This window comes from Trichoplusia ni (assembly GCF_003590095.1).
Source record: "Trichoplusia ni isolate ovarian cell line Hi5 chromosome 4 unlocalized genomic scaffold, tn1 tig00003814_group3, whole genome shotgun sequence".
NCBI lineage: Eukaryota > Metazoa > Arthropoda > Insecta > Lepidoptera > Noctuidae > Trichoplusia > Trichoplusia ni.
This window is the reverse complement of record NW_020799612.1, coordinates 1-24,462: the sequence shown is the minus strand read 5'-3', so window position 1 is coordinate 24,462 and position 24,462 is coordinate 1. Positions and strand designations below refer to the sequence as shown.

Genomic DNA, 24,462 nt, shown 5'->3' with positions numbered 1-24,462 from the left:
AGAATCCTTTAGTAAATTTATAGATGATAAAATTCAAAAATTTTCAATCTATTTCGGATAGACTTTTAAAATCTCTCTGCATTCGGCCTTAACTTTGATTCGGTTTTGTTGTTTTGGTCCAAAATTTATATACTTCCTCCGGTCTTCAAATTTATGGATGCATTTACCCCTTTTGGAAAAAGTAGACCAAATTATACGGTCCACCTTAACGTCTATTCTCAATGTGACTTTGGACGACCGAGCGTGGTCCCAAGCCACATTGCCGATTCGTTTTGGTGGACTAGGTATCCGTAAAGTTACCAGCTTGAGTTTGCCAGCGTTTCTGTCTTCAGTCCATAGCACTGAAAAAATTGACAAGAGAAATTTTAGAATTTTCTCTGGTTGATTTTCAGATCCTATGCATGTCGGAGGCAGTAAATAGTTGGAAAATGTCCTGCCCGGGCACGGATCTTCCCGCACAACTTTCTTCTCAGAGGCAATGGGATGAGCCGCTTTGCAGTTTGATACGGAATGAATTAGTTGAAACGTCACTCAATACTGCAGAGCGTGCTCGTCTCTTGGCTCTGGGAGAATGGGAATCGGGCCTCTGGTTACAGGCATTACCTTCAGCCAACATAGGTACGATGTTGGATAACAATACTCTCCGGCTCGCCATTGGTTTGCGTTTGGGTGTACAATGTGTCGCATCTCATCTTTGCCAATGCGGTGAAAGAGTCGATTGCCTTGGCCATCATGGCCTGTCCTGCGGCAGGAGCGCGGGGCGTATACCGCGTCATGCAAATATTAATGACATCATTCGTCGTGCTCTTGTCACTGCTGGTGTACCTGCCGTTTTAGAACCAATGGTTTGGTACGCAACGATGGTAAGAGACCAGACGGAATGTCATTGCTGCCTTGGAAATTGGGTCGGCCTTTGGTGTGGGACGCGACATGCGTCGACACCCTCGCGCCATCCCATGTTCTAAGTTCAGCGGTCTCGCCGGGCGCTGCTGCTGGAGCCGCGGAAGCCCTAAAACGGCGGAAATATAATAACCTTGTTGGTAATTATATTTTTGAGCCGTTTGGGGTCGAAACGTTCGGGACATGGGGACCAGGTGCACGAGTTCTTTATAAAGAACTCGCAAAGCGTTTGGTCGACTCTACACGTGATCAGAAGGCTGGTCTATATTTTGCCCAAAGAATTAACATTGCCATACAACGTGGCAATGCAGCCAGCCTTCTGGGTACGTTTCCCGACTTTGGCAGGGATGAGGATATCTTTTTCGACGCTTTGTAAATAATGCATATTTTTCTTTTATATTATATAGCTTTCAAAATGTAAATATTAGTTTAGTTTAGTTCATAGTTATGAAGAATATTAATTGATTCTAATATTTACTTAGTGCTTTTAACTGTAAAATAAAATCTACATATATGACCCTACACCCATTATAAAAAAACTACACCGATTGCAACTAATTGTAAAACCTGCAAAAACAAAGTATAATACCTTCACATAGGTACCTGAAACTACAAGCTTACTAGCTCCGTATACCAAAAACGAATCGAAACGAATTAATGGAGTGGAACGCGAGATCGTGAAGAGGCTTCAACGTACGCAGAACCACTTTTATCCAATTTTTTTCAACTCTCAAAACACTGCTCTCGCTCTAGCATTTTCTCCTACTGTGATTGCGCTTCATAAATCATTCAGGCCCAATAGTTAAAATTCGATAAATAAATCTTTTGTCCGGTTTCCGGAAAGGACTATTAATTTTCTCGAAAGCGCAAATAAAGAGGTTGCTGCATTTTTAAGGTATCTGACACAAAGGCAAAATTATTGGGTTTTATTGAATTATAGAATATTGAATTTATGGGCAACATTTGATGACAGACCATTATAATATTCGTGCGAAACTTTCGTTACCGAGTTTGCGGTGGGTCCAGAAAAATTGTTTAATAAAATAGACATAGAACTTACGGAGACCAATGTAATTACTATGTTTATTTTTTGGCCCAAATTGGTGTATTAATATTGTTTCTAAACTGGATTCCTCTTGGGTGTTTTCAGATGAATCTCATATTGCACAAACGTTGTTCATCTAAATATCAGTCCCCACGGGAATTGACCGAAACGAAACCCTTCTGCACAGTTTTAATTATCATTGATATATTTTTGTGGCAAATAAAATACTACTGCAACAAGATTTCTGTTAAAAATCGTGTTAGGAAAGTCTATAATACCGGCTATATTTATCTTCTTGTGGCTAAAAAAAACATTTGACACTTAAAAAAATAAAATACACACACTCCGTTTTTCGTCTAAATTTTTCGCATAAATTAAAAAGAGTGTACAATTGTTAACGCTCATGATATGAACGTAAGTGTTGGCGATTGTAGAGTATTTTGCTCTCCAATGCATTTTTACATATCCATATTTTATTTAGCCAATTAACTTACCAAAAGAAAATACATTTCCATTCCTACATTGAAGGTTATATAACAATTATATTATCGTTAGTACTTGCCTGGGATCTGATCCTTTGAGACGAAACTTTAGCCACTAGTATTAACGTACCTAATACATGAAGCACGCCCTTTCTTAGTCAATCGTGAAACATAATTTTGTTAACAATTGCGTAACGTCTGTCCTTTGTCTTAAGCATGGCATTGTAACGAGTTCAATCTTAAGTGGATGTTCCGAAGCGTTTGACCCTGAACGTTATAGTTCCAATTATTTGTTGTTTCAACGTTGTATTAATACCACTAAATGGATAATTTATTGATTTTGCTATAACTTTAAGTTCAGTAGTTTGTCTCTTTTTGGCATCTTTGTTATGCGGAGTACATTTTATTGTTTCGTTGCCAGACGTTTCAGTATTAGAATGATATAATAAACTTTTATGTTATGCTATTTTATGCTTTTTGTATGTATCGATATTTTTGACGGTATCTTGTCGATAGCTGTTGTTAGATCTATTTTGTGAACAAGAAACAACAGAAGAACAAAACAGAAGGCAACAGAGGCTTACTACTACTTCCTAAAGTAACGCTTTTACAGTTAAGTTAATATAAAAAGTGAAGCGAATTCTGCCAACGATTAAAAGGCTGGTCTGTATTTTACTCAAAGGATTAGGATTGCCATACAACGTGGCAATGCAGCCAGCCTTCTAGGCACGTTTCCCGACTTGGGTAGAGATAAAGATGTATTATTGACTCTCTTAAAATTATGCTTATTGTTCATTTTTTATTGATAATATCTCGTTTCACCAATACAATAGTTATGCCAATTTAAAGACTCATGTAGAAATAGGTGTAGCGGTGTAACCAAAATGTCCTCTCTTATATTACGATGATCTAAGTCGACTAATGACACGAGGAGCTCGTGGCTAAGCTATAACCGCATAAGTGATTCGATCACAGGTTAAGCTATGCTTGACGCGGTTGGTCCGTAGATGGGTGACCATCTTTGTCATAACGAGTTCCTCCGTGTTTCGGAAGGCACGTTAAATTTTGGGTCCCGGCTGTTATTCCTACATCTTTGTCAGTCGTTACAGGTAGTCAGAAGCTTGAAAAAGTCTGACAGCCAGTCTAACCATCTATCGTGTTGTCCAGGTAACTGGGTTGAGGAGGTCAGATAGGCAGTCGCTCCTTGTAAAACACTGGTACTTAGCTAAAACCGGTTGGACTGGTAGCCGACCCCAACATAGTTGGGAAAAGGCTAGGCCAATGATGATGATCTAAGTCGACTAATTTTATTTATATTCTTTCAATTTAATTAAGATAAAGACTGAAGGTCCTCTTAAGGAGTTACGTGAATCCAACAATACAACATTTACTCTCCTGCAAATTGATTTCTGCTAGTTCAAGAAAAGTGAATTAAACCATCTATAGTAGAAATTGAAGACAAGGCCTTACGTTTATTTATCTAGGTACCCTGTCCTTCAGACTAAAGAAATTACTTAGCCATCTAAGTGTATAAAAGTTTTTGATCTACTATTCTCTACGTTAAGTCTTTTATCGATACAAGTATGTGTTACGATAGAAGTAGGTACCTATGTATGTACGATGTATCAAATATATCGAAACTCACCTTCTCAAAAATATTATCTAGGAAATGTAACATATCTACGAATGACGACAAGATACAAGAACAAAATATTACGAGTTTTTGTCTGTTACTTGAACTGCGTTGATGTTCATAAATATAAGCATTGTGTGCTTATTTTTGTCCAGAATTATGTCCTTTTTAGCTTAATAAACAAAGTGATTAGCTCAACGAAAGGTGAACGCTATTGTTGAGCTCATCTAGACGGATACCAGACGGGGTAGATATTTAACATTAGTATCAACAAGAAATTCATACTAATTTGTTAAGTTTAATATAGTTTAAAAATGTAAACATTAGTATCGTAAATGTTGATGAGCATCAAAACATTCTGTAAATAAAATGCTATTTTTTCCATTAGTAAAGAAACAGTAAAAAAACTTTAATAAATCGATATGACACATGCACACGTTAAGTAACGACAACCATGAATATCCTCTTTGCTTTTACCAGTTTCATGCATGTTTCATAAACTGCTGCATTTTTTTAACTTAATAAATACCAAACGTTCCTCGTATTGGTTATCGCTATTGACAACTTAAGGAAATAGGGATAAATATGTCGAGGAGAAAAGTCTAAGCCAACATCTTTACAAGTTTTGCGCTTTGACCACGCTTCGTTTACTCTTTAAAACTTGTGCACCCAAGACTCGTTAGCCTCCTGATACATAATTACTTGCTAACAAGCTCATTGAAATAAGACGACGAAAAAATGTATAAAACATTTATGAATATTGTAACATGCAATGTTCAAAATCCTCTGAATACTTGACGCTAAGTTAAAGGAACTGACAGCAAATCATTTCATCTCAATGTGTCGCTTGTTGAAAATCTCTCGTGAATTTTTGTCACCTTCGCAGCTACTTACATATTTCCCTGTAATATTTCACGATGAAAAATATTTTAGTATCCATTTAGCCATTACGAAGTAATATATAACGGAACTTTCATTTATTTTCTTATTTTTGCAAATATGAAATACTGTTATACCTATTCAAAAATTGTTAGAGTATACCTGTTTTGTAAGATCATACACAGATGAAGTTTAAATTGTTTTTATCATTCAAACTATTGTTTGAAACACGAAAGATTCCTCTTTGTTGCGTACCTTGAATACAACAAGACTGAGTCTTTTCATTATGTACCTTAAAACTGCTATTCGAGCTTTGTTTAAGCGAAAAACGTTCAAAGATTAAAACATTCTAAAAGTGGAAGAGTTTTAATTCTATTTTCTCTCCTTTATTGTGAAAGAGTATGGAGCGTTCATGGTTCTCAAGTTCTTATAGACGAGGTTGTAATGGTTTGCAGTTTGTAAAAGCGTATCCGGCAATTGATAGCTAGTCGCTTGAGAGCACAATAGTAACCCGTTTATCTTAATTGCCTTACTGCCGGCATGTAGGTACCGTAAACTTCGATTACTTGTGTCGTAGCATCTGACCCGAATGAGTGATGAGGCGAGGGCCGTCACATGCACGTCTACATCTGCATTTGCATCTGTCGGCTTCAGAAACCATGTTTGTGTATCGGAATGCTAAGGTCACATACCTATTACTGCTTTACCATCGAAATACTTCAATTTCAACGAGGAAAACTGTCCAAATTTTCCGTTAAAGTACTTGAGCACAAAATAATGCAAAACAAATCTCTCTGTAAAATTTGACGGCTTTATCGTCGAAAAGACTGATGGAATTTGGTATGCAGATAGATTGAATCCTAGCGAAGGACGTACTTTTTATTTCGGAACCGCAGAAGCTTTGCCTCTGTGACGAAGTTGCATGCAGAGAGCTACAATTTAGGATTGCCTTGGAGTGTTCATTTGTTTTTTTCTCTCTATTTTAAGAATTTAAAGTCGATGAAAATAAATTTTGACTTTATTATTCTAGTAACTATTTGTTCGTGCGACGGTCCCCGACGAATATGCAAAGTAAGTGGATTTGTATGACTGGAATAGCGCTCTTTACATATCTTTATTCCGCAGTCGATTTCGAACTCCCCCATTAGTTGTAAGTTCGGTTTATTACACGGAAGATATGTGCTTTGTACAATCGCATCACATAATGCGTATCGCTATTTGGAGAGGAGACGTCGTCCAGTGCCAAACCTTTTGAATTTATGCCAAGACCATTATGAGGTGCTTGACTTATAATGTAGACAAATTGTGCATTGACTACTTCGATTAAGTCTGTACTTACCATTATTCAGTGTTATAATTGATTTGGATAAAAATATTATATGTTTCACTAAACAAAGGTATCTATATCTACCTACTTTTCATTTAACATCCATAAATAAGTTAAAGTGATATCTGGAACAATCAAAAACTTCAACTATTACAAACTGAGAGAAGAATGTCTTTATTCACATATAACCCTTTAACCCTTCTTCATTTAGTCAGTGCGTAAACTTAAATGACTGACGACGGAAGTTCAGAAACCATTAGTAAGCTTTTGGAGGTGTCCGGTAAATCTATCCAGGCACAACAATGGGCGGGACATAAACGTCCTGATCCACCCTACGTCCAATTGTCTGGCGCTAACAATAACTTCGCACATCATATCAGCCACCTACCGGCTATGTACCCTCTGTACGTTCAATACAAGTACATTATCCAGGCTCATGTAAGCCTATTGACACCTACTATGCCCGAAGGCCGCACATGATAATTGCTCGGGCAGTTAGGTCGGGTTAAATAGGTTAGGCATGATCGTAATCCCAGAGATCATAAAAGTGAGCGGACCCGAACCTACTTGTTTATCAGGCCTGGCTTTGATATTTCTCACTTTATGGCTGTTACATTTCTACCCTTTCGTAAAACTACATGTGTATTAACATAATCTTGTAAATCTTGTTGTAATAAAACACATTTGCATAATTTTTGAAACTAGCGTTTCAGAGTTATCAGTTAGGATTAATTTTAAACCCTTTAATCTCGGTGCGATTAATAGGTTGTGTAGGGATCTACTTTAAATGCGGTCTCATATATAGAGTGGTGTTTCTAGTGTATTATTCGATCGATACGAACATGAATTCATGGAAAAGCTGTTCAATTTAATTTTGGCCTTTCAACAAGCTTTTGGGTCCTGGCTCAGCGAAGCGATCGTTTTGTGGCGAGCGCTGACCTCGGATCTGCGGTGGCCGAACGTCAAGATGCGGCTTCGTTTGTCGGTCGGAGCGTTGTGCGACTACATCTATGTTTACTATCTATTCAATGCAAAGTCTCTCCTATGTAAATGTAAAAGTACCTTTACAGACTTTACACTTCGTTTCTGAGGCGAGATGTGAAAAATTCAATTGTAAATTCAACGTAGAAGGTATTTTAACGACCGCATAATACATACTGGGGACGAGTGTTCGGTGTGTGCCGAGTCCCTTCACAGGCACTGTTTAATTTAGATTACTGGGTATTAGTTCGGGTTGCGTTGGGTTTGGGTAAGATTATTGTTTGAACTGTGAACGTATATGTTTGTATGTGTGTGTAATTCGATTGTATTGCCTACAAGCGTCTGTGATATTCAATTTAAAGCAAATGAAGCGATAATTGCTTGGAACAAACTACTTAATTGCCAGAGTGAAATTAATTTTGTTAACATATGGATATTGTTGCTATAGTAATTGTGTATAAAGAGAAGAATTTATTAGTCTAGTGTAAGGATTAAAACATTGTGTAAATGTGTTAAGGATTAGATTTTCCCTGAAAAATTACTATACTTACATGTTTTCTTTTCGTTGTGATTTTGAACTCGGGAATAGTCGAGGCGTTGTCGTAAGATGTTTTTTTTTTATCAGGAGTTTGATATACTTAAAAGTTGCTTTGTCTGTCTAATGTCCAGTATTATTTGGTTAATTGCTATGTGGTACTTTAGGCTTAAGCCACATCAAATTACAAAATCAGTAGTGATATACAATATGTATATGTACATTCTCAAGGTTTAATTACACTAATTTGCTATGTTAGAGATTTATTACAATTGGGAAAATGGGATTTCATAATTAAAACGCGTAAGTAAATATTTTTCATATTATTTTATTCATTCTTTTATAATCGTCAGAATTGTACAACTAAATAATCACAGTTGAAACAAAACGTAACTATATATTGTAGGTATAATATAATTAATGTCTAAAATAAAACACAAATCGGTGTTCGTCGGCGAGATATCGCACCTCTTGTATTTTGTACTGGGGTTGTGTGCTCTGCTGTCTATGTGTGCGTGCAGCGTGGGGAGCATTGTGTACCTACAGCGTGCTTCCATCGCTCTGGACGGTACCGTCCAGTGACGTCACTATCCCGTATAGAATTACATCTGTGCCGTACAACTTGTCTTACAATTTTAACGTACGTATTTACAAGACCTTATTACGTAAGTTTCGTTGCAACCGTTCGATTCGTAATTCAAAAGAAATGTTTTACTGGATTTAGTATAGACCTTATTATTAATTTCGAATTACGAATCGCAAGTGTTGCGCCAACGTTTGCAGCGCTTAATCAATATTGGCTTTAGAATTCAAACAGCCTGCTCAAGTCGTGATGTGAAGTGAAAGTCACAGTAACTTACCTATCAACATTAAATTTACTTCGATTATTTAAACATGTATTATCACGAAGACATGACACCCGTCAACACTGACGGGAGACTTATAGTACATAACAAATGCTCAAATACAAAGAACGAGAAACAGTAGAGTGCACGCTTAGAGACAGCGCAGAGCTTGCAGGAGAAAACAGAACCTTGTGTGCCGCGGCACCAATGTCGGAAAACAAAACATTGCATTATAAAATAGTTCAAAAACTTACAATATACCGTTGTATAAGACAGAAATATAAAACTCGGACCCAAATCGCTATCGTAATTCGTCTATATGTATGATACTGGCAGTGTAATGATATCAATAAAATAATAATAACTATGAAACCCTACTTACATGAATAGTAATTAACGAGAATTGCTTTAATATTGATGTAGGTACTTGAATATTAATTATTTGTCTTTAGTGCAAACTAGAGGGTGAACTTACATTAGGTAAGTTATTAGAAGTCTATTAAAACCGAGTCTACAAAAATCTTAGGCTCCAAACACATAATAAAATCAGTCATTTTAACATAATTCAGTATTATTCTAAAATTTACACTGATTATAACTCGATGTCGAGGTGAGACAGTTTTTAGAACCATTTAATTATTATTATATTTTACTATAAATTCTTAAAAATTAATTTATAAATTAATGACTTCTACAGGTTTCAACAACTATCTCACGTCAAGACCGATGGAAATAGTATTCTAGCACAACACTCTTAATAACATAATACACCTGAACATAAGATCTATGCGAAAACAATTTAACCAATTGCTTGTCTTATTAAGTCATTGTATAGTCAACAGAACAATAAGTGTCATAGTTCTTACAGAAGTGAACATAAAAAGTGAAGAAGTTTCATTGTATAAAATTCCGGGATATATAGTATTTCCTAACACCAGGGAGGCAAGAAGAGGAGGTGGGATACTGGTGTATGTAAGAGAAGACTTGACTTTTACTACAGTAATGCCACAAATAGCACTAAAAGCAACAGAATTGACATATGGAAAACTTACAAATGGGAACAGAACTACACACATAATGGCTATATACCGACCACCAAACAAAAACAAGCTAATATTCATTGCGGAATTGGAAGCCATACTGAAACAAATTCCATTTTCAGAAGAATTATTATTAATCGGAGATGTCAACATTAATATAAGTCAACATACAGACACGAGTCTAAATGCTTATAAAATCATGTTGTGTGAAAGCGGCCTGCAAAGTGCAATACCTACGACCGAGGCGACGCGCGAAGCGATCGTGGACGGCCGGCTGAATTCCTCGAATATTGACCATGTGTGCGTGCGCGCGGGCCGCGGCCGGCCGCTCGATGCGCGCGCGCACTTGCTAACTTGTACCCTATCCGATCACTATATGGTTGGAATTAGCTTGGCAAAAATCGGTGAGGTATCCAATAATAATTTTAAAATACAAACAATTTTAAACGAAAAAATGGTTCGCGCTAGTTTAGAAGCAGTTGATTGGTCAGAATTATTGCAAATTAATTGTCCTAATTTAATGTATGAAAAACTACACAAGATTTTTGATGAAACATACAATACATGTAAAATAGAAATAATAAAAAAGGAAAAGAGAATTACGCAACCTTGGGTAGATAGTGAACTCAAAAAAAGTTAGAATATAGGGATTTGCTTTTCAGGGCTTGGAAATCTTCACCGAATAACATGAATAATAGATTAATATATACAAGATACAGAAATAAAGTAAATAAATTAATAGACATCGCTAAAAATAGATACAGACAGCTTGAGATAAAGAATTGTAATAAGAATTCTAGAAAAATATGGTCTAATATAAATAAATGGATAGGTAACCCTAAAACTAGCTTAGATAGTGTTATTTTAAAATACTTAGGGCCAACAAATACTGTTTATAATATATGTAATAAGTTCTCTCAAACCTTCACTGGAGAAATATTAAAAATTAAGCATAATTGCAATAACAATTTTCTAGATAGGAGCTCATATGTGAAGCCAATTAATATGTCTTTTTATTTTAGAAAGGTAGATGCAAGCACTATAGAAAAATATATAAATAAACTAGATTTTAATAAAGCACCTGGAATAGATAGAATTAGAGTACAGGATATTAAACAAGTCAAAAAACAAATAAGCCCAGTATTAGCGAAATTTATAAACATGTGTGTAGATAAAGGAATGTACCCGGATATTTTAAAGAAATCTATCATACGTCCTATATATAAACAGGGGAGCCACATAGACTATGGCAACTATAGGCCAGTCGCGATATTATCTGTATTAAATAAAATAACAGAAAAAGTAATTGTTAATGAAATAAGTAGTTACTTAGAACAAAATAATATAATATCAGAAGCACAGCACGGGTTCCGGCGTGGACGCAGCACCGCCACCGCGCTCACGCAGTTCACAGACTACGTCAACAACAGTCTCAACGAGGGTAAGTTTGTTGCTGCTCTGTTTATTGATTATAAAAAGGCCTTCGACACTCTGGACCACGAGGTGCTGCTACGAGCAATGGATGAATGTGGCATCAGAGGCCCCGTCAGCAGGTGGTTCAAGTGTTATCTGGAGAATAGGACTATCCGCACCTCGATAGACGGAACCACAGGAGAAGAGGTAAGCGTGAGTCTCGGTGTGCCGACCGGCTCCGTGTACGGCCCCGTTGGCTATATTATGCATGTCAATAGTGTCACTAACGTAATAAAGCATTGTAAGATGTTCATGTACGCGGATGACATGTGTTTAATGTATTCGTCCAATAACACAAGAGATGCACAAATGCATATACAGGAAGATTTTGAAAATATCATTAAATGGGCACATGATAACGGCATAATAATTAATTTCGCTAAGACAAAGGTAATGTACATCAGTTCCCCGTATAGTCACTACAATAAACAAGGTAAGTTAAGTATACCTATCTACGGACATACTTACGAATGTCTGCACCACAACAAAATAGGATGCCAGTGCGTAGCTATAGACGTAGTAGATAAATTCCGGTACCTAGGTTTGACAGTGGATAGTGAACTTAACTGGAAACTTCACGTTAATGAGGTATGCAATAGACTGCAATCAATCCTAAGCAAATTCTTTCATTTGAGTAGCTTTGTGAATAGAAAAGTTTTATATGTAGTATACTATGCACTCGTCGACTCAATAATTAGTTATGGACTAAGTAGTTATGGCCTCACGTTCAAAACGCAATTAGATCGCATTAAACAGTTACAAATAAGAATAATTAAATATTTAGTTAGGAAAAAAGTTAAACTAAAGTGCAAACAAAACTACGACGAATTATTTAAAATATGTGAAATACTACCAGTGCATGCAAAAGTAGATTACCTTATAGCATTAGAACAATAAGCTAAATATGTACAAAAATCCAATAGCACATAATTATCGCACTAGGCGGGTTGAACAGGGTAAATATGTAATACCATCTGTAAGAAATTATTATGGTAAAAGAACAAGGAAATATATAACTCCTGTAATATTTAATAAACTAGACTTTATAAGAAATATGTCCAAAGAAGTAAGCAAAGTAACTATTAAGAAAAGACTAAAAGAAGTATTAATATTATAAATAAACATAGGAGTAAGAACAGATCTCATTACAATTGTTAACCAAATAGAAATTTCAATAAGAATTAGTTGTAATAAATAATGGTAGATATAAACAGGTTGATGTTCCTAGAATATAAATTTAATTTTTATATTGTAATAGTTATAAGATAAAGTATATATATATGTGATTATTGTTTATATATAAGAATAATAAATGCAACTACACTCATTGTAAACTATAAAAACACAATAAAGAAAAATGTATAATTAAGAGCGCTATTATCGCCAACAAACTGCTTTGCAGTTTGGCGATTTTTTATGTAATTTCCTATTTTCTATTTTTTTTTAATAAATAAATAAAAAAAAAAAAAAAAAAATAAGTTATTGATATTTTCCTAGGTGCGACTAAATTTATATGTAAACATACGAATAAATAAAGTGCAAACACTTAACTCTACCGTCATCAGCTGCATCGATAATGCTAAGAAATTGGCACTGTCCCACTCATAACAGCGCACGCGCTGCGCCGGCTGACCACCGCGCACGACACGACGCGTGCGGGTCGGACGACCAACGTGGCCGACGCGACCGCCGCGGCCCGGTCGCACTCGCAGCGCACGGATCGCACCTGACGCACACACGCACGCACTCACTCACGCTCGACGAATGTCGCTTGCACGCACTCACACGCATACCTACAGCACTCACTTGCTCATAAATACACTCTCTCATGCTCACACGCAAACGAAAACTCCCGCGATCATGACTACTATTAGTTACCTAGTTACGAGTAGACCGTAGTCGTTTCCAAATACTATTTAACTAGCACTACACGGAGACATTAGGAGAGGAACACCGGTTACTGTACAGTTCGCTTACACGTTAAAGTTAAATTAATAGTTTCACGTTTAATTAAAATCAGGGGTAGTCGTTTCTAGGGTGTTATTGTATTTACAACCCCGTCGTTACAATTTCGCATAATATCAAATGAGCATTAAGTTACTCGATGTCCGAGTGGACCACTTCAAACATTATGTTATCTACCATTATTCAAAATATAACATATTCTTTTATTCTATATCGATTTCAGCGGCAGGGCCGACATTTTAAGTGATATCACGTAAAGCTGTGGACTTACAAAATACTCGTATAAATTATTCACATTTATAGCACACTATCTACAAACACCCACTGTTCAGATTCACGTCCGGCCCTACCGCAGAAATTCCTTTATCTCCGTTAACTTCCAATAAAATACTGACTCATAATATGGCTAATTCGAATAAAAACTTATATCAAATATTTGGTGAAGATGTAGTTTAAACATTATAAAAACGACGCAATTAAATAGGTATCTTAAACAAGTACTTAAGCTTAACATGTCTACCACAATAAATAAAGTCGTATAAAATTGTTAAGAGTTACAAGTTACGCGGCAAGGCATCACGTCGCCGGCTCACCGCACGCTCCGCCGTGACGAGAGCCCGCCGCACTTGTTTATTTACAAAACGAAAATCTGCGGGTGAACGCGCGTCGCCCCGAGATATCAGGGTTTCGGTGACTTATGGATACGATAGTGGGAGACAATTGACTAAATTAGCGGCGGGGTGTGTCGTGGGTGCGCCTACAGCTGCTCGTCCAGGTCCGGCCCGTACAGGTCAGCCAGCTTGTTGAACCGCGGGCCCCACGCGCCCAGGTAGTCGTACTCGTGCGTCTCGTCGTCCGTACCTAACACAAGCATGCCGCATTAGGATTTCATATGAATTATTTATTCGAACACGAAGACTGGAGATGCCTCAATTTTTCGCTTCATACATTGTAAATGAAACGCCGCAAGGCGCCGTCATAAATTTTAAAGTGGGATCGGAGGAACTAATTTTACGAGGGGTGGTGATGCATAGGATTTCGAAACTCACCGGATGCGAGCGATGAGAGTGATCCGGCGGTGCTACCGCCGCCCTCGTAAGCGTAGTTGCGCAGGTCGTCGAATGGCGGCGCGTTTGGGTCACTGTCAGCGCGCCGCTTGTGTTCCTCGATGAACATGCCAACGTTAGTCTCTCCTGGCAGCGGTACTCCCACGCCAACTCCTGGTGGGACGCCCACGGCTACGCCCATCGGACCCACGCCAAGCCCCAGACCCATTACAGGATCTATAACAAAAGATTATGTTAAAAATACATCCTAGTTTATAACTATTTTCATGTTAGAGTTTGCTCTAACATGTACACAAAGTACTTTCAGATGAAAACACGGATAAAAAAGTAAATAGATTTCTTACTTTACGAAAAAAAACGTAAAGTCTTTATAAAGCAAATAATTAATTATCATGGCAACCAATTGCAAACATGTACAAAACAACAGCCTATTCGCAGACAGCTGAAACAAATGGTTCCGGATGTAGCGCCGTAATCCCTTCGCTGCTCACGCTACCCGCGTGAAACGACGGGCTTGGGCGCCCCGTCGTTTGTAACCTTTGCACAACATATTATGTTAATATAATGGTGGCGGGACTGCTTAACGAGGACCCCTTCTTCGTATCCCGCCGAGCACGTGAAGGCCTGACAACAAGTCAGTCATCACGGCCATTACAAATCCGACAGCCTGAGTCCCGACTTAGTTTATATCGCGGCTTTTGGGGACTTATTTAGTTTATCTTTACTGTACCAGCATTTTCGCTAATTGGTTTGTAGAGGTCAGGCGGTAGTAGTTCCGCGAAATTTTGTGAAACTATACCGAGTGCTTAGATTGAAAGCCAACTAAAATTTAATGCTGGAAGTGTGTTTAGATTGTACGACGTCCGTATTCTTGGAAGTTTGTTTTGTGTACCTGAAAATTCCTGATTTATTTGAAGCACTATGACCAGGAAAACTGGTCAATTTTCTTTCAACAATCTAACTTGAAAGTTTTCTATAAATGAATTACTGTTTTTTACTTACAGGGTAATTTAGTAGGTGCATGATCAGGCAGTGGTCCTCCGATGGGTATCTGAAGCGGGGTGATGTCGAAGGCCGTCATATCATCTTCGCCGCCTCCTTCATCGTCATAATTAATAATGTTCTCACGAACATCGTCATCAGGTCCAGGGTACTTGATGTGAGCCTCCCGACGTCGGTTGTATACCACGAACACTAACACCAGGACTGGTGACCAGAAAACATAGATTTAGGGCAGTCCAAAATGTATGCAATGATGCGGAAATCACGAAAGCAGACTTGTAGTTATTTATTCATGTTCAAACCGACAGAGTTTCGCATGTTGTTGCTATGGTTGAATAAACGATCTGAACAGCATATATAACCACAAATCAAATATTAGTAGTCAAAAGATTGAGTTGCACTGAATAAAATCATAAAGTATGAATTTGATTTTCCTTTAAAACGGAATGCTATAAATGGATCTGAGGAGTTGAAAAAACGCGATTATGTGCATTTCTCTAGTTAAGTTAGTTTGAGTCGAGTGACCCGGCTGCTACGGGCGAGCGGATGTCTCGTAGTCGTTTTGTAAATGCGTTTTTCCTTGCTTTTTATTACAAATGTGCCCTACTCTATCTCGACGAATCGCATGCTCGTATTTGCATCTCTTTTATAGCTCAATTAATAATGAACTCGATATTCCAGCGTCAAATTGTCACGATATTACCTACATCTTGTTTAATAATTTTCATAAACATTCCAACTTTATGTACTCTTTTGGTATTAGTTGTATTAATGTTCAAAGTACGCGTAACAGCGTTTAAATTGGGAAAGTTTTTCATAGTCAAGTTGTATCAGAGAAGACTGTCAGCGCATATTAAACGTTTTTGTAATAAATTGCGCTGTAGAATGCAATATTCTTTCATGTAATAAGGAAGAATTTAGTGGGGCATCTGTAATGTCTATCAACCCTCATGAATAAGGCGTCAGTTAATAATGTGTGACAGCTATGGGGTTTGGGGATGTTCCTGAGCAATACAACTATGAAGATATGTTGAAGAATATTTTACGAATAAGTAGAGATGGCTGGTATATTGTGTCGAGATCGTTATTTAACTTAATTCTGCAATATTTGCCGCGGAGATAACCGACAAGCATATTTAATAAAAATAGGTTAATAATTAATTACAACTATAAAACAACACAAACTATGGTGTTTATTAATTTGCTAAACAAATATTGATAGTGATAAATAACTTTGTCCATTAGTCATATTTCACAGCTATTTGTCATTTCGAAATTGATAATAGCAAGCTTAGCGTCAGGAACTGTTTCAGTTATTCCAATTTCCGTTACATAAGCATTTATTGAATTAAAGGGGGCGGGCCTCCAGGCTCCTGATTTTAGAATCGAGGCATTGCAGCACTTGATGGATAATAACTCAATTACTTTGATTGACGAATTACACAACATAAATTATTTATTAAGTTAAGTGATGCGAAACTCAACCTGATTTAAATCGAATTCGATGAATGCTTGTGGTTTTTATAATGAGCATACGTTTATTACACAAAATACATTTAATATTACTGTAAATTCAAAATTCCTGAGTATGTAAGATAATTAATATTGCTGCTCCTTAAAGTGGTGAGTTATTCAATGTATCGTTATACTTAATAAGCTATTTGTGAAATCAACAGGGAGTGCAAAACCGCTATACACAACAACACAACACGTCTAGTTACGGGAATATACTAATAATATTAACAGGGTGAGAAATTACACACGTTTATACTAGTCGTACCACGAATAGATGGTTTTATTGTTTCATGATTAATGTGACGAAGAGTCTTAGTTGTAATTATATGGGACGCGGAATGTTTTCAATAGCATGCAAATAAAGGTATGAATGTGGTGCTCACCTAAAAGCATGAACAAACAAACAATGATAGCTATAATAAAATCTCTGGATGGTGTGATGATCCCGGAGGCTAGCAGCTCGAGCTCGCAGTCGTGGCCGGTGTAGCCGAATGCGCACACGCAGTCGTAGCGGCGCGCCGGCTCGCGGTCCACGCACGTGCCGCCGTGCCGGCACGGGCTGTCCGCGCACTCGTTCACGTTGGCGCACGTGCCGCCCGCGCGCACTGACCCCCCGGGGCACCTACACACCGCGCTCTTTACCTCACCGCTCTCGCGACTCGCCGCGCACTGAGCCCCGACCCCATATAGCATGCACTACTGTATTACATTTATCTAAGACACGGCTACATATACACATATACGAGTAGGATGTTAGTGATGAGTGTGCGTTAGTGATAGTGCGTCGGGATGACCGTCTAGTGGGACACGCGTTAGCGTGACTACGTTAGTGCTCACTCATGATAATGAGGAGGCAGACGAGGATGGCCGCGAGCGCGCCCATGCTGAGCTTGAGCGTGCGGCCCTCCTGCACCAACTCGCAGTTCTCGCCCCAGAACCCTTCGGGACAGTGGCAGCGGTAGCCAGGCTCGCGGTTCACGCACGAGCCGCCATTGCGGCACGGGAAGTACAGACACTCGTTCTTGTCTACGCATCCCTTGCCGTCCGGAGACAATACCAAACCCTCACCGCAACTAAACACCATTCCAATATAATATTTACATTTCTAAATATATTATTAGTAGGTATAATTAAATAAATAATGTGTATAAATATATGTTATTTTATTACTAGCTACAAAAACTATGATATGTTAAATAAATACATAAAACAGGATTAAATAAATGTAAATAAAAGGTTAATAATATAAGTCGTAACTCAGTGCGCGTTTAAAATAAAATGTATAAAAGAACATGATTATAAATTGTATTGAAGTTTCATTAGCCTTTAGGCTGTATTCAGAAATATAAATGAAAAAATTTAATATTTAATGAAATCCATTATAAATCAGATTCAATTTACTTAATTTATATTAATTTATTTTATGAATTCGACGATGACAGTTAGTATTAATATTGGAGGTAATTAAAAAATCTAAGTCAATTCGCTCATTTTGGAGTTTCGAACCCAAAGAGGATCAGGAAATTAACTTTTCGAATGGATGGTTAAGTTTCATATTTTTATTAATATATTGAACTAGTAACTCACGTGCATTCGTATTCATTCCAGAGATCGACGCAAACAAAAGGTTCCGTGCAGTGAACGTTGATGCAAGGACTGTTTGATGGGCAGTTACGGTCGAGATTTCTAGCCATAGTTGCCTGACCCCACTGGGTGCCATTCATCGCTGGCGGTAAAGGTAGATGTTTACCCTCTAATCTGATATCGTCCAAACAACCTTTCTGGAAGTCGGCATATACTTCAAATGTCCGAACGCCAGTGTACTCAGCTTTGCCACCAGCATACACGCCCTCCTGCTTGTCTACAAGTAGCCACTGATGACCCTCGAAGTAGAAAGTCTCGTTGTATCGGCGTCCTTCTCCGCCATCGATTTCCAACATTGCAGCGCTTCCATATCGGCTAACACGAGCAATATGCCATTGGCCGTCATCAACAGCCACAGAATTCAACCATACATCGCGTTCTTCGGTACGCAGTGAGTTTAGATTATAACGGAAGTGTAATCGCGATTCCTTGACTTCCAGTATTCCATACTCCCGGTTGTGTTGATCACTAACTCTGAATAGTTCACCATGAGGCTCACGCGTTCTAAATCGCAGCTGAATTTGTGTGCTGAATCTGTCAGGTTCAAAACTCAGAGCGAATTTTACATAACTCTGAGGTCTAAAACTGGTCGGTGTGGTTGGTAAGTTACAGGAAGGTCCAGTCCAACCAGGTTGGCATTGACACCTGGCCTCAGAAAAGCTTCCAACACAAGTGCCATGTTCCCAACACCTTGAAGTAGTGTCCGCTTGGTTACATATTTCGTCTGTTTGTGGGCAGCCTGCTACAGAATTCCTTGATAGTCCAGGATGGGCTAAATCATATAACTTGCTGTTATGAATCAGATTGCGTATACATCCGTCAAATCCTTTGCCGATTGGCATGTATTGCCAATGATAGTGTGTTGGATCAAAGTGTTCGATGTATAAACCACCTATCTGCAGAGGCGCATTGACATTCAAATACTCATTGAAAGGCGGGATTGTTCCGCTAGCTTGGCACGTCGAGTCATCAAATTCAGGTGGAGTTCCATCTTCCATCTCTTGAATGTCAGCTGATTTACAGAAGTCAACTATCATTCTCACGTTTTCTGTGTCCCAGAAGATATCTATTCTATGCCACTCGCCATCATCCAAAGACTTCTTTGTTTTAACTCTGAGTTCTAAAGTCCCAGAACCAAAATCTATTAGAAGTCTTGGATTGCCTCTTTCTAGCTCCACAGAGATGAAATCTGATACCATGATTTCTTCCGGTTCAGGTGGGACGATGGGCCCATTGTAAAGTAGTACACCTTCTGACTTTCTTGTGATAAATTCGAAACTTAAGTGGGAACTGTCACACATTTCTAGTGCAGGGTACCAAGCCCAACCTGTTCCTCTAAAGCTTCTGGATGTTTGCTGACATCTTGGCCCGGTGTAGCCAGGAGGACAAGAGCACGTCAGTCCATATTTGCCTTCTATACATCTACCGCCATTGTAGCATGGCGAGTTGCGACATGTTTCCGCTTGAGTGAAATTGCGGGCACCACAGGTACATTCGGCAATAACGTCTACTCGGACACCCACGAGAGCAGTTTTGTTTGAGTTAACCATATACGGTAGGTTACTTATATCCAAAACGTTAGTGCAAGATCCTTCACACATTTGGTTTTCGTACAAACACTCATCGATACCAACCATAGTTATGTTAATTCCCACAGCCCTCTCTATTTCTTCTCGGTGCATAAGTACAATACCATTTAATCGGATAGGTTTATAATAATGAGCTCCATGTGCGGAGAATCGAATATCCGTAACAGGCGGGTGCTTTTTCCTAAGCTGAACACTGAAAATATCAATGTTTTCGCGTTCAGTATTTAGTAAGTCTGCCAATTTGTCCTTAAATATGTCCAATTTGCTTCTTGAGACACTAAGCGTTTTGTAATTCCAGACCCTTATAAAGTCTTCATCTGATATTCCAGATATACGGATCGATCCGGAGTTTATTATGGCTTCGTGCGATATCTCTTTTACATAGACTGTAACGTTGGCAGGTACATCCGTTTGCGTGTGTTTTCGATCATAAACTTTAAACTTCAGATGATATCTACCTTCTCTAGTTTTATGTCGCATTTGTACCATACCAGTTTCTTCGTTCAGTGTAAAGTTTGGATGTTCTGAACTTTCCCAGAAAAACTTCTTATCTGGTAGATCCCAATCATCTAGATCATAGACATATACTCGACCAATTTCAGTATCTGGTGCCTGACCTTGATAACTATAGACAAGAATTTCTTTGGAGCCCGGTTGCATTTTATTATCATTGACATCACCAATCACAACAGTCAATGTGCTGGTTCCAGTCATAGCAGGGTTTCCATGGTCTTTGATGATAATAGGAATAAGATATTCCTTTTGCTGCTCTCTGTCAAAAGAGCGTAAAGATGATACAATAGCCATTCCGTCACCGTTGGCACCTTTTTGATCTTGCTCAACTTTGAAAGAAGCTCGAATAATATCGTCAGCACCAGGGTCAAGCCTAAACTGGAATGGTGGTCCATTGCTCTTTGACCTATCGTCGTCATCAGTCGCTAATATTTCCGCGACTTTTTTAGGCGTTATATGTTCGGTCAATACAGGTCGGTAGTCTTTTAAGAATGTAGGCGCGTTGTCATTTATGTCCTGCACTATGACTGTAAGAGTAGCAGTAGCAGTCCTTGGCGGCACGCCATCATCAATGGCCAATATTTTTACTTGATGTCTAGGGGTATCTTCTCTATCCAATGAACGTTGTATGCTGACAGTACCTTCTTGGTTAATAGAGAACTGCCGTTTTCTGTCAGATGATCTGTCGATAGCATATGAAACTTTGCTCTTGCCTCCCTGATCTGGATCAGTAGCTTTAAATGTTTCTAAGCTCTTACCAACTTCAGCATTCTCATACACCGATACTTCTATGTTAGCTCTTTCAAACTGAGGTTTATTGTCGTTTATATCTCTAAGTTTAACAACTACCCACGAGTAAGCTACATGATATTTATCGTTGTCATTATCTTCTCCTTTATCATTAACTTGTATCCTAAATCTGAAGCCATTACTTTGTAATTGGTCTTCATAATCTAACGGCTGTACAATTTTTAACGAGCCAGTGCCGTCATTATTTCTAACCATAGTAAATTTATCAGCACCATATCCACTATTTTCAATAACTTTATATTGGAATTTATTCGTTTCGTCTTCATCATGAACTGTTACAGTCAAGATAGGCATTTCAGGCAAGTTAGTTCCATCTGTTTCGTCTACTTCCGTAAACCATTCGTCTTTCGTAAATTGCGGTGGCATATCGTTTATGTCTTTGACTCTTATAGAGGCTGTACCTGTCCCTTTTAACCCCCCACCATCGGAGGCTACTATTTGTATTGAATAGTCGGGCGTCCTTTCGCGATCAAGACAGCACACTGCGGTTTTAATAACACCTGTTTCAGGTTCGATTTCGAATATCGGTGAGCCGGTTTCTTCTTCTATTACATTTTTCTCAATTGAATACCACAGCTTAGCATTATTACTTTCTGCAGGGTCATCATAGTCTATGGCTGTCATTGTCATAACGACCATACCGGCTGTGCCGTTTTCTGTGACATTACCGAAATATACGCCTTGTGGGAAAATAGGGGCATTATCATTGATGTCTTTAAGATTGACTTGTACATCTGCGTACCCCACTAGGCCTTCACCCCCTTCATCTTGGGCAAAAACTGTAAATCTCCATTGAGGTCGCCCATTAGGTTGATCGCGATCTAAGGGCTGTAGACAAATGATGAATTTAGTGAAACAAAAAACAAAGTGAAAGAAATCGTTTCCTTTTATTTTGATTACATTCGCCCACTATTACTTTTTATGGTAACGGATTGTGTTACATTTAAACGCTATCAAAAGGGTTTGGCAAATACAGAGATAGTGTTTACTTGGTGATCAGCAAACAAACCGATCCTAAACTCACAGTAAAGTTAAAGTCACAAGTAAGTATCTTTTGGTACTGAGGCGGGACCGAAAAAGTATTCCAATTTTCTAAAGAGTAGGTAATTAACATTCAGAGGACATTCGGTTTTTCTCATTTCAGGAATATCTGTGTCCAACTTACGGTGAAAATGGAACGCAATAAATGTGTGATTGCATTGTGCATGCAAAGTGTGCGTCCCGTTGGCCAGCTATCTCTGTTCACGAGTTAGATACTCTCATTCCAATGCCAATAGCATCAGGTGTACCTACGCCCTAGGTATGATAGCACTCGACATGTATTTTTCTATTAAATCTAAAACTTACTTTGAGGACGAATATTTCTCCCAGTGGTACGGTTGATGTCGAATTTGCTATTAGCAGGATTGTCAGGATCGATACCCTGACCGGTGAGGAAATAAAACTATGTTCTGTTGTCTGTCTTTATCACCATCAGTAGCTGTAACCTGTATTATGAAAGAACTATATGTCAGTTTTTATTTTATAGGAAAAATACAATGAATGTATTTAAAAGATAGGAAAGATTACATTATCAAAAGCAACTTACTATAATCAACCGTTTTGGATATAAATTAGTTTTGCCGAAATACCATTAGAAAGCAGGCGAGGAATGGTCGAATATTTACCTGATAGTGGTGTTAGTACGTTCAATACAAATTGCCTTTGGCTCTGTGTTGTGCTCGATATAAATTCATGATGCTAGTTAGGAAAGTTTTGAGTTTAATCAATGGAAATATCTCCAGGCAAAAATATTCAGGCAAACTAAACTGTTGTTATTTACTTTTGTAAAAACTATGTTTAGATACTTGAAAACCATAAAAGAATTAGAGATCTGTTAGGTTGTGCTTATCGCAGGTAACTTTGCTATTTATTTAATGATGAAGGCTAGGCTAACTACCTCATTACTTTTATATGTTTACCTTCCTACTTAAACCGTTATCCGTTCCAAAGAAATGTAATATTTTGAACATAAATATACCGGGAGCAAATTGACGAGAAGGTCGCATAAATATTACATCATAAAAGTTATTCTCAACTTATTTGTACTAATGTCTTTTTCTATACTTTTTTTTATGTTTATCAACCTATCTATAATTCGTCTCGGCTGTACAATGTTTTCCCATTACATTTTCGCAGTAATATGTTGACTTATTCGAATTCTCAGAATTTTCCTTATGATGTCGCCATAAAACCTGCAAAACAACTTTAATCTGGGGCTGGATGTGAATTACTATGTATTTTATAGTGGCGAATCTCCTGCGGAAGTTCTTCGAAGTTTATGAACCCCAACACCCCGTATTGTTTGCATCGGCCCCTAGCACCGGAAGCATCGCAAACTTTGTTCTTTTAAGGACAACGAAGAGAAAGTCGACGGAATTTTATCACTATTTGAGGAGATGAAGTAAAGTGAATTTTAAAGTTGATATAAAACTGGAACACGTCGGATAAAGGCGAATAAGGGAACTGCTTGAGGAGAATGGGGTAATCGAGAGACGTGTGTCAAATTCATAACAATAGTTAACAGTTTATTGAGTGTTTTATGGAGAAACTGATCCTTGTAAAATTAGGATACGTAAACTTATGGCAACTGAAATGTCCAATTACGTCAGACTGGCGGGAGCGTCTGAAATGAAGAGGGTCGACGTTTGCGTAATTACTCGGATCATTTGCGAATCTCACTCCAATTATAAAAAAAAGCTTGTCACTACAAGCGACTTGGGACAAGGGCTTTTCTTTTAGTGAACGGTCAATTTTCATGATTGAGTATAAAAGTCAAGGCAAGTTGACTTTGAAACAGTTTCGTACAAGAATTTAACTACTAATTTTGTCGTATTTTTAAATTGTGAAAGGCTAGTCATTTCTTTCTCGCAGTGTAAAAATTTCGAGAGCCTAAATTAAAGCTATTTCTTTACCTTCTTAAAGTTGCGAGTTTTATGATAAAAAGGCCACATAACTAAGTGTCAAAGTACATTATATGTTTGAAACAGCTATCTCACAACACAGAGACAAAGTTGAGCAAAAGCAATTTAAAATATTTTCCCGTTGTTCAGGTGCTCATATGTTATTGACAGGATTTGAAGAAGTTGTGAAACTAGAAAGCGTATAGAATATATATTCTAGAGATACCAAACATGCTGTGAAACTCCACTTTGGCGTTCAAACTGTAACGATGCGT

General features: G+C 38.0%; 1 pseudogene; it reads right to left on the bottom strand.

Annotated features, from left to right (window-relative positions):
* Positions 1–12,852: 12,852 nt before the first annotated feature.
* LOC113506200 lies at positions 12,853–22,748 on the bottom strand (annotated as a pseudogene).
* Between the last annotated feature and the right edge of the window lie 1,714 nt (positions 22,749–24,462).